Raw genomic sequence first — 14,323 nt, forward strand, 5'->3', positions numbered from 1 at the left:
AGATCCTCGTCCTGACCAACGTCTGAGCAACCATGGTAACAAAAATACCCTGCTCTGTCCATAGCCACAACTCGGTGGCAAGCCAAAGTCACTCTAGACTTCCGGCTAAGTGCGTTGACAACCACATTAGCTTTTCCTGGGTGATAGCTAATGGTACAATCAAAATCCTTTAGGAACACCATCCATCTTCCCTGTCGGAGATTAGATTCCTTTCTAAGTGAACAAATATTTGAGTCTTATGGTCCGTGAGAATCTCAAATGTAACACTGTATAGATAAGACTGTCAAACCTTCAAGGCACAAAATAATGACGGTCAGCCACAAGTCACATATTGGGTAGTTCTACTCATGCTCCTACAACTGTCGAGAAGCATAGGAGACTACTCTATCGTCGCATCGTAATCAGTTTCAAACCCTCGAATAGGTGCCGGTGTAGAGGACATATCCTCCGTAAAGGTAAACCAAAATCGAGCCGACACTAGTCTCCACTTCAGCTCCTAGGAGCTCTTGTCATCCTCGGTCCAGTGAACTTCACGCCTTTCTAGGTCAGCGTAAGTAGCATAACTATGCAAAGAAACCTCGACGAAAGGTCTCAGACATACCGTCACCCCAAGGATCTGGATCTCTCAGATCGATTTCGCCGCCCCAACCAGAACAACCTCTATCTCCTGTGGAACCACGGTACACTCCCACTGGTGATCGTGTGTCCCAAACATCATCTCATAAGACAATCCAAATCAGCACTATTGATAACATATAGATATTCTCGTCGAATCATCTCTAGATCTATGCAAAGGTGGTGCACGTGACTCACCTTGGATCCGACATAGATCACCACATCGTCAACAAAGACAATGGAAACCAATCTAAACATCCTAGGAATACCCATATCATCGAGTCTATGATAACATCTAGGGCACCACAAGCACTAATGGTAAAACCAAGACACAAAATGTCCGTATCACAGACATTCCTAACCATGAGATCCTCAACAATAAATAGATCTAATCACCAACGATATATAATCATCAAAGAATAGAACCTCCAGTGTGAGAGCAATGCTCTATCACACGAAATATCATACATGTGGGAGCAACGCTCTACCACAAGAAATCCTCCATATGTGGGAGCAACGCTCCACCACAAATAATCCAGAATATATATCCACAATAAATATGGGAGCAATGCTCTGCTACAAACAAATCCGTAATATGTGGGAGCAACGCTCCACCACAAACAATCCAGAATATGTGGGAGCTACGCTCTACCACAAACGATCCATAACATGTGGGAGCTACGCTCTACCACAACAATACATAAGTGCCCAAGCACCTAACTATCTAGCTAGAGACTGTACAAGATCTCTCTACCACAGATCAATGTGGGTAGCCTAGGGTATAACCACCCAGTAAGCAAATCTAATCCATAGTCAACTCTATCATCCTCCTAGTGGGTCGGTCACCCACTAATGGGAGAATTAGTTGACAGGGTATAACGACCAATATCATAATGTAGACATTTAATATTCTACATTTAACATAGGTAGAATTATCATGATGCTACCAACCATACATCTGACACACGTGCACACACAACATAGGTATGATCAACATAATCCTCTAATTAGTGCACACCCAACATACTCACAATATAGGTGTAAATCACCGTGATATCTCCAACAATACATACCGAACCCGTGTGCATATATCATCGTAGGTAAAATCAACAATACCCCCAAACAACACTCACATGACAAATATACACATATGCCAAGAGTATAATCAATATATACTTCCAATAAGGCATACTAAAACCCAGGTGCATTCACAAATCACACATAATCAACAAGATACCTCCAATATGTCAATCAGACACGTACAGCTAACTAAATAGCTATAATCCACAAGGAACCTACAATAACCATATCTAGATGGGAATACCCACACTATCCACAAATGAACTATCCATCATAGAACTCCTTCAACTCATAACAACCATATGTACACTTCATATATATGCATAATCAACATATTTAATCCAATCTATCACACAAATCATATGCCACCTTCTAAGTTATCCAATCAGGTACATACAGTCTAAAATTAAAGTATCCATAGAATATGATACATCGATCCTCCATAGACTGACCAAAATCGACAATGATATACGATCAACTCTGTCTTTTCCACATCAGTACAAAACATGTACTCAAATGTACTTTAGATACCAAACTAAGCACAAACTACCCAAAGATTCAGATCGGACCAATAAAGCTAAATCGGTCATCTATTAACTAATCAAGAATACCTTAATCCTCCATAAGCTACTAAGGTATATCAATCTACGACTACCCAAGTCGACAAGCGTAAGTCAGTTTTCTATTGACCGATCTAACCAGAGTACAATAATCATCTACCGACGAAAACTAACTAAAGTATATCGGTATTCTACTGACTAGTCAACATGAATATGAAGGTACTATCTACTACACACTAATAACAACAGAGGCTGGTATGTGCCTCCATCTCCTAACCAATTAGTATTAACTAAAGCTAATACTACTAATGGTAAAATATGAAAAATCAACAGAGATTATATTCCTTAATCTCTATTAAGGTCGATCAAGATCAGTGACTATCCCATCACATATAATATGGCTACAACATCAGACAGATACCAGATACAAAGTGTCATAACTATCACAGTCAACAATGCATACACTAACTAAATAATAGGATAACAGTATACCAACATACCTTCTATAGCTTGGAGATGTCCTGCTGCTGCCAGGTCCCGAAAAGTCACATCGAGAAAACCAAAACACAAAATCCAAACAGGAAAAATAAGACACGTAAGTCGATCTCGATACCAAATAAATTGATATCGGATAAATCTCGAAGTCCGTAACACATAGCAAGTATCGATACCGCTCGATACACTAATTGTCACGCCTGAGGAGTCTCCGTCTCAAGAAATTTCTAAAGATCTCCGCACGCGACAATCAAACTTTCTACAAGCACTATATACCTCACCCACATGCTGGAATAATAACAATAAAGAAAACAAACACCACGCATTTAATATCAATCATACACAACCACGCAGAATAATAAGCACCCACTAGGCTGTATCAAAACCAAAACACAAAACTGCTAGCCAGTAGGCTTACACAACCAATAACAAATACAAAACACCACATAACAACATCAACTCTCAAAAATAAAACCGAATAGAATAAAACATGAAACATAAACAAGCAAAACATACGTGAAACCGATAAGTCTTCTGATGAGACGTGGGGACCAGCAGGATGCTCCAAGCGACACCATAAATAACCCGGTACCGAAAATATAGAGTCCACGGGTGAGTTCAACAACTCAGTGAATACCAATAGACATGCCTAGTAAGATATATCTAATACCATAAACAGAATACGACTTCCTAATCATACATCTAGGAAAGATGCAAAACCGAAAGGTAACTAAGGAAGTCGTACTCACCAGAACTCCTATCCAAACAAAAGGGTCATCAAACCGAAGTGTCCTCATGTATGCATGTCAAACATATGAATCAACCAAATGCAGGAAATAAATGCAGCAAACACAATCACAAGAAATAAATGCATCAATGCATATGATGTCAATGATGCGTCTGGTCACCCCGACGCCATCACCATCTCACACACAAATGGCGAGACCGAGTGGGTAGGGCTGTGACAACCGTGCACTCTGTCGTCACTGCTCCCGATGAGTGACCGAGTGGACGGATCTGTCGGAGTGCTCCTGTCCCGTGACCCCAAATCATAAATGGGGGAGCTCAATGCTCTCAACTCCCGGTACACGATGACGGGGAGGAATCCCTGCCGGCTAACACGTTGTGTCACACTACCCATGAGCGGACCAACGTAGCCAAACAAAGTCCCTGCTGCAACACACACTGCCTGAATCGACCACTAACCCATGAGTGGTGGTGTGTGCAGATCCATGTAACTGGCGATGTGCTCAACAACAATGGAGTCGACTATCGCACAGCATGCAATCATGATGCATGACACTAAGCATGGCAAAAACTGATCAACATAACCATATCCATACATACAAAATGGTTACTGTAAAAGCGATGGTCACATACCAAGATCTAGAGTACACAGGTCAGATAGAATATCAATAACCCTATGTCCTGAACATAATAAGTATGGAATATCCTGATCAGCATAGAAAAATCCATATATACACAATATGGGTACCACAGTATCAGTAAGTCAAATCCACGGATCTAGGGTATACAAGTCCTCTAAGGTATAACAACCTAGACCCAAATCATATCCCTCTTCCATAGCATATGTACCAACAATATACACGGATCAAAGAATCAGGGTCTAAACACGAATCATATATGATATACAAATAGAGGTACACAAATCTGATATGGCACAAAAACCTAAGTATCAGATAATCTAGATACACAGGCCAGAAACAACAATCCAAATCCTAGTCCTAACCTCAGTAAGCATGGTATGTCACTCTAGAAACTAAGATACTCATGGTAACAAGATAATCATGGCAACAAATCACGAGATATAAGCACGGATACATCACAGGTGACAAACCTAACATGCTATGGATATCAAACAGTGACATACCAAAGGCAAACATGTTCATTGCATGTAGTTATAAAATACTATGCATATCCAATGACAATATCATAAAAGATAAGTCAAGAGGTACCCGCTTTAAATGATCGGTCGTGATAAACTGTCTCCACGTCAGGACGCCGCCTGAAACAAAGTCCTGAAATCACATACTGTATTTAGTTAATTACTTATACAGTAAATAACTAAATAAACTCCCCAATCAAATTAGGGAAAACCCTAATCGCAACAATTAACCTAATTTCATAATCTAATTAGGTTTAACTAAATCCACAATCCTTCACTTCAATCCAATCAACCTATCAACCATATCATCAATCACAAACTCTACCATCCTTTAGAAACTAAATTTAGCAACATACTAATAGATTACCCAAGGTACATCACTAGAAAAGCACTGACCTTGAGGTATGACCACAACTCCAGTAGATCAGCAACCCTACCAATCCCTGCCGAGAAGCTCAATCCATAAATCCAATTATATAGTAAAAGATTGACTGAAACTTTAATTCAAAATACCAAAGCTCAACTCAACAGAACCTTACCTCCTCACCCCAAAACCTTCACAGCTTCAAGAATTGGTAGCAGATAGTGATCGATAACAGAGGAGGTCCACAAAGCAATGATCCCTTGCTTCCTCTTAATTTGATGCCTAGAAATGTAGCCATGTAGAGAAAAGAGTCCTCCCCTGGTCCAAGATCCGGTGAGGAGGCAATGTAATGGGTATCCACAGGAAATAGCTAGGGCATGAGGAAGAAACATCGAATTTAAATCCTTCTTGCTCTTGGCCGGAAACACCCCAAACAAAACTAGGGCACGGCTTGGAGGGCTTCGGCAGGTCCAGGGCAAAGGAACTTGGTCGGCTAATCCGTGCTCGGAAGAGGAGAAGAAGGGGCTCTGCTCAGTGATCGAAGGAAGGGGCTCGGAAGGGCGGCAAGAGTCGGCGCCAACTGTAGCGACCGGAGTGACGCGAGAGGGCTGCGGCGCGTCTTGACCTCCACGGCCGAGACAGATCTAGGGCTCAAGGTCAGTGACCGGCGCTAGGGTAAACGCTAAGAGTCGGCCAGAAGAGAGGAACGGAGGCCCTCGGTTGGCTCTCGTCGGCCGGCGATGAGAAGCTCTGCGTGTGGTTTGTGCCGGCAGAGGAAGAAAAGAAGAAGGAAGGCGTCGGCGCAAGGTGGTTAGGGCTCGGGTCGCGGCGGGGGCAGAAACGGCGGAGAGAAATAAAAGAAAAGAGAAAAGAAAACTAAAAGAAATAAAACATTTCCTCGCTTAAATGGGTAGCCAAAACAGGCTTTTCCGGACCCCATTTTTGTCCCGGTTAACTCGCTCATACGAGCTCCGAAAAATTTCTGAAAAATTTCTAAAAATTCCAGAAAATTTCCTTATTATTATTCGCCATTTTCTGGTATTTTACACAAGTTCATCACTGAACTTGGGGCGGTTCCTAGCGTTGTTGCTATTGAGTTCTATTGTGACAACAATGGAGCTATAGCACAGGCGAAGGAACTTCGCTCACACCAGCGGACCAAACACATACTACGGCGCTTCCATTTCATTCAAGAGATCATCGAGAGAGGAGATGTGAAGATTTACAGAGTACCTACAGAGGCTAACATCGCAGATCCCTTGACCAAGGCTTTGGCACAGAGGAAGCATGATGGTCACACTAGGTCATTTGGGCTTAGAGCCTAAGTGGGAGATGGTTAGCTAGAGCCCTAGAGCCAATCATTTGATGATTGTATTTTAGACTTGTTGTATCATATTCTATATAAATAAAGGCATTTGGTTTTTGGTTATTATACTTACTTGTATTGGTGCCAAATAAATTAAGTATAATAACGTCCTTGAGTAGACGGTTCTCACCTATATCAATTGGTTAGTTGAACTGATAGTGAGATGATATAGGGAACACTACTCTTAATCATTCCTAGTCGAGTATTAACATTCAGGGACAATGTTAATGCAATAAGACTAGCATGTAGGTCAACTCGATGACTTGATCTCACAAGTCATGGATATAGAGATATCAAGTTGACACATGGGTATGCATTGGAGAATGTATACTGAATGACCCGCCATGAGAAAGTATCATGGATCGTTATATGAGTGTCATATACTTTCTCATGCGGTATTAGTATGACTACTAGTCCTTAGACCTGAAGTCACCATGGTTCCCTACATAAGGAGTTATGTACTTTGGTTTCGTCAAACGTCACCCGTAACTGGGTGGACTATAAAGGCGATTACTGGGTATGTAACAAATTATGCGGAGGGATGTGAGTGATGTAGATGGGATCTATCTGTTACGCTCCGCAAGTATACGGAAATGTCGCAAGTAATATAAAAGATTATCGTATCCACAGGGACTGGAATAAGCACTAGAAATGTCTCAATGCGAATTAGCTAAACAACTATCCAATCGTTTCAAAAGCAAAGTAAAGGTAAACAAATCTAATCTTAAAGATCAACAAACAAGAATCTAGTGTTTTGGGTTATGATAAAGGGAGATTCTAGGAGTTTCGGTTTCTTTGTAAGATTTCTTGAATGTAAATGGTTCACCAATTCTTATCCCTCAATTGCCAAACATGTAGAAAGTTGCCGGTTCTCTCTTGCAATAGACAACCGGCTAAGGACTGAGAAATGTATCTAAGTAGGATTAATTAGACATGAACCGACATTGTCCTTACACAGAAGCGCAACTATTAGTATGTCTTCCTCGGATATCAACATAGAAGCCCACAACTCATTAATCTATCAAGATACAAGAAACTAATCACAAGATCCATCCTACTCTCTTGAATATTCCCATTTTCTCTTCAAGATTATCTCTCAAACGTCCTTACACGGGCTTGCACCTGCCACATAGATCCCTCGGATGATCGAGTGAGAGTTTATCTTTACAAAGTCCACAAGAAATCCAAACAATCAATCAAGAATGAGAATTAAGCACAAATCACCATTAATCATTCAAGATCTAATTGATACAAGCAAGTCAATGTCATTGAAACAAGAAAATGGCAAATCCATTAGAGATTACATCAATCCATTATACAAATACTCCCTTAATCCTAGAATACAAGATCTACTCCATGAATCGAGGAAGAAAACCCGAAGAAATAGAGAATACAAGCATTTCTTAAATCCCCAATCCAAGAAATCAAGAAGAGGGGGAAAGAGAAAACTTATCTACGAAGAAGCCTCGTCTTTGGATCCAATCCTCGCTCCGGAGTCAAAATCGTCGAGATCTCCCTTAGAATCGCCCAGAAATCCTCCCAAGAATAGGAGGAAACCACCAAATCTTGCCTTCTCCCAAAGGGGGAGAGATCCCCTTTCAATTCATGAAGAAGGGTTTAAATAGAGGAGGGAATCGGGCGCCACACAGCCCCGTGACACGACCGTGTAAGATTCACACGGCCATGTCCGCCCCTCTCCGCCAGCTGCACTACTGCAGGACTCCACACCGCCAGAACCCTTCCGCTCTTTGCACACTACTGCAGTGGTGCACACTGCCACACCTCTACTTAGTCTCTGGAAATACACTGCAGTGGTGCACACCCACACCGCTGGTCTCTATTTCACACTACTGCAGTAGATCCACGCCATGTAAGGCTTCGCCCGTTGGCTTCACTTGAAACGGGCGAGGTTCACACGACCATGTCATCTTCCTCTTCGTTGGTGCCAAACTCCACAAGGCCCGAGCTCCATACCAGTGCATGGCCGTGTGAGGTACACGGCCGTGCTTTCTCCCTTTGTTTCCTCCAATGCATGCCCAAAGATGTAGATTCTTCACCAAATCGACTCCTGTGTAATGCACAAAAGCGGATCTCCGAACCAAAAGAGTAAATATGCTAAAAGGAAATGGAAGTATAAAATGCATAGATCAAGCATGCTCAAAATATGTAAATGTGCGTAAAAACATGCATAAAAGAGTATATAATCTACGCACATCACACCCCCAGACTTAAACCTTTGCTTGTCCTCAAGCAAAATGCTGCAGTCTAAATTCATATGTTCTACAATACATTCATTAAACACAGTGCACTTTCCTAACTCTATCAAAAAGTTTCATTAACAAGCATGATCATGGAAACAAGTAAAGTATGATTCAAGCATAAGAATCTTGTGCGCAGTGTAAAAGTAACTCAACACCCTTCAAGTTTCAATCCATGTCCTAGTCAAGTCGTCATCAAATTTGAATTCCTAGTGTTCCCAGTGAACGACAAGTAACCAGTGATAGACACTTACTCACCATTCACTTGGTTCATATTTCTCAACTAACCCAAGGTCTCAAAGGTGTGCTCAATCTCAAGAGAAGCTAAACAGTCATTTCCCCAGTAACCTAACTCGGTCTCAAAGGGGTGACTTGCTAGATTCCACTCATGACAACTGTTTTTTATATCCCTTATTGTTCATTTTTTTTTCTCTTTTTTTATAAGTGTTTGCATTGTGCAAAACTTATTCACAAATGTACTTTTAGCACACATGTTGGGATATTTTGATTTTTCCAAATGAGCTTTAATGATTTGAGCCTCATCCAGTAACCAAAATGAAAGTTGAGAAATCACCATGGAAACCAAGTACTAAGCAAACAAGATGAATCATGACTATTTCAATGACATCAACTATTCAAGCATCAAGCACAAGTGTAGTGAAGATAAAATCCTTAAGGTTGAACCAAAACTAAAACTCATCACCATAAGATTCTTAGCTTATTAATGCTTCCCAAGATAGAAAAAAGAACTACACAAAGTTTACTACTAGCATCATTCGAACATCATGAATCAAGACAATAATCGTGCTAACATTTCACTTGAATCCAAGAAAGCATATAAGTGAAGATTTGATGTTCTCAAAAATTTTTTTGCCATGATTATTTCAAAAACAAGCAAAATAAAGCAACAAGCAATGAAAATAAGAACCAACATGAAAAACTAACAAAAACTAAAAACTGAAAACCAAACTAAACAGTACATGACACCCCCCCAGACTTAAACTTTTCATCGTCCCGATGAAATCAATATGGTGGAGGAGGTGGAGGTGGACGAGGGAAAGGAGGTCTACGACGTGGTTGGCCAATAGGAAAACTAGGAAAACCTGGAATCTCACCCAAGGATCTATGATACTCATATAAAGCATCTACTTGTTGGCTAGTAAGCGTCATACTCTGCATAAAATCTCTCATCCTAGCCTGATCAGTATCATAATCCTGCACAAACTCAGCCACTTGACCTTGAAAATTCCTCGTAAACTGAAAATGATTTTGTACCTCCCTAAACTGATCATCAGATAAAGAGAAGCGCCCCTCCAACATTTTTCGTTGGGAATCTTGCTTCTCATGAAGTGATTCTAGAGACGTACGAAAATCCGAAAAATCAAACCTAGAAGATCCCGTGCCATATGCAAAAGAATGCCTAGCAGGCTCCATAAAGCTAGAAGGCTGCGTGTGTCCAGATGACGAGGGCTCATGATATGGCTCAGTGTCTCCAGGTATAGAAGGGTTATCCTCAAAATCTAACTCAGAAATCACCCAATTAGCCGGGTTACAAATAGTAGTTCGTTCAGGAAAAGGAAGGGGTAAAGGAGAACCACTCCTCCTAGGAAACGCGAAACCATTCTCATCCCGAACGATTATTTTCATAGCAAGACATGTATCAATGTCAATCATGTCATTACCATGAATTATTTCCAACCCATCAACATCAAGATTTAAATTATAAGCTATTCGGGTAATCAAACCACCAAAAACAATCGATTCCGATGATGCCCTAGCCGATCTCAATAAGGTTTGAACAAAATGAAAACCAGAGTCAAATTCAACCTTATAAAGCATAGCCCATAAAGCATAAAGCTCTATCTTCTTAACCACCCCATCACTCTCTCCCCTACCAAAAATAGTTTTACTCATGACTCTATGTAGATACCTAAAGATGGGGTTTTGCATATGGGAGGCCTTAGCTCTTGAAGGCTCATAAGGTTGATCTAACCCAGTTATTACATTCCAAAAATGATTCCAATTAAACCTTGGGTCAAACCTACGAGGGCTACCGGTGGTTATTCCAAAACAAGAATTAAAGTCACTAAATGCCCATAGAAATTCTTGATTCATTAATCTAAAAGAGATTTTTCCATAATAATCATCTTCATTAGTAAAATGGACATCCAAATTCCAAAAAAAGACGAGGATATGTAGGCAAATGTGTGTACATAATATCACTCCAATCCAAAAACCCAATCATCAAATCTACATCTTCCCTAATTCCAAGCATATCAAGAACAGTTGGGTCCATATATCTAGTACACACTATCTTTCTATTGACAAGAATTGCAAATCTAGTTACTTGATCATCATTTCTAAACACAATATTGAATTCATTGTCATTACCTTCGTTGCGTGAAGTCCTTTTGCCTTTGCCCTTCACTGGTTGTTTTCCTTTGTCCCTTGATGGCTCCTTCTCTTTGTCTCCACTAGATCCACCCCCTCCTTTGCGAAGTCTCTTCAAAATATTGGACATCTTGATGAGTTTAGATAGGGGAAGAATTATCTAGAGTTGTGGAACTCAAAGAACAAAACTTCAAAGAACAAAAGATCTTAGGTTAAGAGAACAAAAGGTCCAAGTATTAGAGAGGAGGAGAATCGGATCTAAGAGATCTTGAGAGATTAGAGAGGGGTTTTTAAGAAATTGGGAGAGAAAGATATGTTTTGGAGAGTCGGGGGTGTGCGGAACACGGCCAAGATCTGGACGTGTGAGGTAGGAAGAAGACTTTCATAGTTTTCCTACACGGGCCGTGTAGATCTACACGGCCTCCCCATCTTTCCTCTCGGGATTCTTTGCACGGGCCGTGTAGATCCACACGGCCCCCCCTCTTCCTCCTCTAGATTCCTCGAACGGCCGTGTCTGGGGCACGGCCTCTCCATCCTTCCTCTCGGGATTCTTTACACGGCCGTGTTTTAGACACGGCCTAGATCCTTTTCTCCTCGGAAGATGCTACACGGCCGTGTCTGGATGACACGGCCTAAGCACTTCCCTTCTCTGCAACTTTTGCCTGGCCGTGTATAGCACACGGCCGAGCTCCGTTTTGCACCTAACCTGAAAACAAAAATCAAAAGAATGCATTAAACTAAAAGAGATTTAGATGCAGATCAAAACTAACTAAAAGAACCCTTGGGTTGCCTCCCAAGAAGCGCTTGTTTAAGGTCTTTAGCTCGACCAAACTTTATCATTCGCTTCTTTTTCTCGCCCTTGGAGGACAGATATACTTTTCGTTTTTGTTGGGAGATCTTCTCCCAACATCCTCCACCTCATTGTCTTCTTCATTTGGTGGCCTTCCATGAGGATCGAAATTCCATTCCTCAAGTTTATAAATGCTTGACCTGCTACAAGCATTTAAAAGAGACGAGACATGGTTAGAGATATTAGATAAATCATATTCCAACTTTTCCTTACCAATTACCAAAGAAAGCTTATGATTTTTGACATCAATTATAGCTCCAGCTGTAGCAAGGAAAGGTCTTCCTAATATGATAGGAATCCTAGGGTCCTCTTCCATGTCCAACACGACAAAATCTGTGGGAATAACATTCCCATCCACCTCTACTGGCACATCTTCTATAATACCCAAAGGGTACCTGCAGGAATGATCGGCAAGTTGAAGTGCCATAGTAGTAAGTTTAATGTTTTTGAGACCTAATTTATTACAAATTGAGTAAGGAATGAGGCTAACACTCGCCCCCAAGTCACAGAAAGCTTTTTCAAAAAATTCTTTTCCTATGTTGCAAGGGATATAAAAACTCCCTGGGTCCTTCAGTTTTGGAGAAGTGTTCTTCTCAAAAATAGCACTACATTCCTCACTAAGCGCAATGGTCTCGACCTCTCCTCTTCTTCTCTTGTTTGACATGAGATCCTTCAGGAATTTGGCAAATCTAGGCATTTGCAGAATAGCATCGATAAGAGGTACCTCTACACAAATTTCCTTAACTTTTTCTAGAAACTTGCCAAATTCTTCATCTTTCTTGAGCATTGTAAGTCTTTGAGAAAAAGGGACAGCTTTGCTCTGATGGTTCAGTGGAAGAGTTTCTTCAACCTCAATGGTACTCTCCTCATTAGCTTGAATCTGATTTGATATAGGAGGAGAGAGCTCTTCTTCTTTTTGTATCCCTTTTGAAGCAGTCACTTGGGAGTCTCCCAAGGTCCGTCCGCTCCTAAGCTCAATCCTATTGCAATGCTCCATAGGATTCACATCAGGTTTTCCTGGAAGTTGTCCTGGTGCTCGGATGATGAGGAAGCTAGTTGGGCAATTTGACTATCCTGGATCTTTTGATGCTTTTCAGAATTATCCATTCTCTGGATGAGCTTTGCTATATCTTGCTTCATTTCATTCTGACTTGAGATAATTTCTTCAAGCATCTTTTCAACATTTGACTTTGGTAAGCCTTGAGAAGATAGATGTTGAAAATTTTGTTGCCCAGCTTGAAAATTTGGTCTTGCCCCCATGGATGGTCCTTGATCTTGATTGTTTCTGTAAGAAAAATTTGGATGACTCTTCCATCCAGGGTTATAAGTATTTGAGTATGGGTTGTTCTGCCTTTGATTGTAACTCATGATTGCATCACATTGTTCAAGTTGATTGATTTGTGCAGTGATAGCTCCCAATGGACATGAGTCATTTGAATGCTCTGAACTCCCACATACTTCACAAGATGTACTAATAGCATTGACCATATTAGCACTAGTCCCCATATTCTCAAATTTCTTTGTAAGAGCATCCAATTTTGCAGACAAAAGAGTGACTGCATCTACATCAAACTTCCCTGATGCTTTAATTGTTGGGTTTACAGAGGAATAGCCTCCACTTCTTTCATTTGCCCATTGATGATGATTTTGTGCTACACTTTCAATGATTTCTTCGGCTTCATCTAAGCTTTTGTTCATAAGTGCCCCTCCAGCAGCTGAATCAAGGGACACTTTGGTATGATAATTGATACCATTATAAAAAGTATGCAACACTAACCATCTTTCCAACCCATGATGTGGGCATTGTCTGAGCATACTATTATATCTATCCCATGCTTCAAAAAGAGATTCTGAGTCAGTTTGCTTGAAGCTTGTAATTAAATTCCTCATATGAGCTGTTTTTCTTGGTGGATAGAACTTATCAAGAAACTATTGCTCACACTGCTCCCAAGTGGTGATGCTATTAGGGGCCAAAGAATTCAGCCATTGCTTTGCCCTATCTCTTAGAGAAAACCCAAATAACAATAATCTAACTGCATCTGAAGGAACTCCATTCATTTTCATGGTACCACATATTTCATAAAAGACCTCTAAGTGTTGATTAGGGTCCTCATGAGGTCCTCCACCGAATTGGTTCTGCTGCACCATAGATATGATTGCGGGTTTGATCTCAAAGTTATTAGCTTCCACTGAAGGTCTTGAAATACTAGATAGAAAACCTCTCGCATAGGGTGTTGCATAATTCTTAAGTGGTCTATTCGCCATGTTCAAATGTTCCTGTTCTTCAATTTGCCTTTGCAGAATTCTTCTTTTATGGAAAGTTCTATCAATCTCAGGGTCAAAAGGAAAGAATTCCCCTGCAAAGTTAGATCTTCGCATACACAAGAACAGGATAGCAGATGGCAATTCGACACAAAAAGAAAAATAGAAGGATCAAA

General features: G+C 40.8%; 1 non-coding gene across 1 annotated transcript; it reads left to right on the forward strand.

The window, feature by feature from the left end:
* The first annotated feature begins 13,671 nt into the window (after positions 1 to 13,671).
* On the forward strand, positions 13,672 to 13,777 carry LOC121973995. Its single transcript, XR_006109885.1, has one exon. It is a non-coding gene; the product is annotated as a small nucleolar RNA R71 (small nucleolar RNA).
* The last annotated feature ends 546 nt before the right edge of the window (positions 13,778 to 14,323 follow it).

This window comes from Zingiber officinale, chromosome 4A, assembly GCF_018446385.1.
Source record: "Zingiber officinale cultivar Zhangliang chromosome 4A, Zo_v1.1, whole genome shotgun sequence".
Lineage (NCBI taxonomy): Eukaryota > Viridiplantae > Streptophyta > Magnoliopsida > Zingiberales > Zingiberaceae > Zingiber > Zingiber officinale.